Here is a 3,336-nt window from a genome sequence, read left to right as displayed (position 1 = left end):
AAGAAACAGTGTTACCAAGAAAGGGGAGAGGTATTAAATTGAATTTTCCGAATATTTATAGATATTGATGAAATTGACCAGACTAATTACTCAGTGCTTTTTTTCATTTTCCTTACAGAAACCCTCAGAGTTTCTTTAAGTAGTTTGCTGATTTCTGACTTTTGTATGCCCAATCTTTATCTTTTTGAAATAACTCTGTTAATGTGAATTCAAATACTATTCACATGGTTTGTTTGCATAAGTATGAGATATGTGCTGAGGAAATAATTTAAAATGTGAGTTGGAATTTTCAGCTAGTGATAATGTCTGACAAAATGAGGCTAGTGATGCCTCCAAACAGCTAGATGAAGACTAAAAAATTCAGTTAGTTAGCATGCCTGACATGTCCGCTTACTGAAGCTTATGTGTTGGGGGGAATTGCAAACAGAGGAGAATGAGATCCTGTCATATGACAAGATTGAAAACATTGGAATTTTTTTTACCTTCTAAAATGTTTTTTCTATACTCCCTAAATACGCTTTTCTGTTTATAACCATTCTAGCTCTTATACATTGATGTGGTATTTCTCACACTTTTTTTTCCTGAACCAACATAACCTTCTTTTTGGTCAAGAATATAATTATTTCATTTCTATTCCTCCTTTCTTTTGAAGAGTAAAATTACACGTAAGCAGCCACAGGAAACAAAACACACATGTGGTAAACACTTTGTTTTTTTCCATTGCTTAACAACTGAAAAGCAATACACGTATCAAAATGCAGATATGTCACAAATGAAAATGGAATTCCAAAACTTGTATGCTTTGCTTCCACCACTTTCATTGAAGCTTGAAACTAAAATAAATTTACACTTAAAACAGATTTAAACATTAGAAACTGGCACCGCTCGTTATAATGTTCTTTCATATTAATAAGGAGTATTTAACTTCTTAAAGTTTTCTCCCATGCCCAATTAATTTTGTTATTTACATGAACAGGATGGTAAAATAGTCCTGTGGTGTACTGCAGTATTTTCTACAGCAATTCAGTTGAAGAGGTGCTAAATATTTTAGTAACAGCCCACCAGAGGGCAGTCAGCTTTTAGTCTAGCAGATTTGAAATAGACAATGTATTGCTATCGTTGAATTTTAAATAAAATATCTATCTAAATTTTATCACTTTTTGCATCTAGGAGTTGACCAAAATAAGAGTCATGACTCAAGACTGAGAAGCCTAAGGCTTTAATCATTTTGAGTTAAAACCACCAAAGGACTCATAATGTGAACTTTTGCCCATCTGTACACTCGCACACTCAATTTTTCCATTGTGATATTTATGTTTTGTTTTAAAGAAAGATTTATTTTTTTGAGATGTCTTGGGGCATTAATATAATCAGTAGAGACTTTGGGACAAGCTATTACACAGAAAGAGAAACAAAGAGAAAGGGACTGTTTTCTTACCTACTTCTGTCCTTAATTCCTATTCCAAATGAGTCTCTTGTGGTTTTAATGATGAACCGTGTGCTAAATGATAGAGAAGAAAGTTTGGAACATGTGAGTGGGGTTTGGAGAATCCCTGGTTCTTTTCCTCATGAAGATGCCCTGGGTGTGGACACTAAATGCCTGTAGTCATCTCAATAGATGGAGATAATATTCATTTAGAAGAGGATTTTTTAAATCCTGAGGTCCTTGCACATGCAGTTTATTTAACATAATGAAGAGCCCTACTGAGATTTGGAAAGGATTTTGTCATTACCGTTGTTATTATTATTTGCAAAACTCTGGTTGTCATGGTACTGAGCCCTGCAAACAAATTCTCCTTCTAAAGCCTGCAAAAGAGATGATGAGTAATAGCCCCCGATGAGGGCTCAGGTGCTTTCAGATATTTGCTCATTTCGTTTTCTACAATAATCCTCCAAGGAATTGAGACCCAAGTTAAATGACTTGGCTAAGATAACAGAACTGAGACTTACATCTTGTCATCTGTGTCTTCACTAACTTGACTTTGAACTCAGAAACCAGAGATGAAACTGAAACTGCAGGGTATTGTTTTTTTTCTCCCAGAGGGTTATTTATTTTTGTTTTATTTTTTACCAAAATGAAACCAACGTTTTTTCTGATTATAAAAATCACTTAGCGTGTGGGGATGGTGAGATAAAGGGGACACTATATAAATTTATATACGTATGTATATACATATCTACATATGTATATATATATACTTATATACTGTACAAGAAAAAATAATCTCACAATCACAGAGACTAACACTCTTAGTATGATGGTGTACATGCTGCCACATATTTCATACCCACAGGTACATATTTACAAAAATAGATTCACATTGGACACCCGGTTTCGTAGCCTCTCCTCTTCTTTTTAAAATCTTTTTAAAAGTTTATCTATTTATTAGAGAGAAAGAGACAGAGTGTGAGCCAGGGAGGATCAGAGATAGAGGGAGACACAGAATCTGAAGCAGGTCCCAGGCTCTGAGCTGTCAGCAGAGCCTGATGCCGGGCTTGAACTCACAAACTATGAGATCATGACCTGAGCTGAAGTCGGAGGCCCAACCAACTGAGCCACCCAGGCTCCCCTAGCCTCTCCTCTTTGTAGGTCAAATATCATGAACATCTTTTCATGTCATGTATATACTAAAAGCTAATTGCTGCTGAATGCTTACCAGGTACTGGGCACACTTTGAAACATTGTACGTGAGTTACTGTATTAATTCTCACAATATCCCCAACACTTAGGTATATCATTTTTCCCCATTTGGTAGGCGAGGAAAGAGACTAACTACTGGACGTCACACAGACATTATATATTGGCCATCTGGCTTCTTAAGGGCTATAAAGGATTCTGCTGTATGAATAAACCATCCTTCATTTAACTGTTCCCCGCTGGTGGGCAGTTCCACGTTTCTGGAAAGAAGTTCCATAAAGGGTAATTCCAGTATCCAAATCAGTTCCTTGTATCCTCTGATATGCACAGGGATACCTCAAACCGTTCTCAAGTTTTCTTATCCCACTGCCTTCTTAGAACTCCCTTTCTCTTCCCCATTCATTCCTGAAAAATGACTCAAATCCATTTGTCAGGACTTCTCAACCTATCTTTTATCACTGCCATTGAGAGACAGAAGCTCCAACTTAGGAGTGAGATGTCCAGAGTTCAATCCAAGACTATGCTATTTACCAACGAAGTGACTCTAGGCATTAATCTCCCTAGTCTACTTTTTTGTCAGCAGAATGAGGATAAAGTACCCACCTCACAGAGCTGTTAGGGAGTCTTTAATATGATGGCATATGCAAAGTGCTTGACAAGTAGTAAGTGTTCAATAAATGTGGGAAGAAACTGTTCCT

The sequence above is a fragment of the Crocuta crocuta genome, unplaced genomic scaffold, assembly GCF_008692635.1.
Source record: "Crocuta crocuta isolate KB4526 unplaced genomic scaffold, BGI_CrCroc_1.0 scaffold62, whole genome shotgun sequence".
Lineage (NCBI taxonomy): Eukaryota > Metazoa > Chordata > Mammalia > Carnivora > Hyaenidae > Crocuta > Crocuta crocuta.
Note: the sequence above shows the minus strand (reverse complement) of the source record.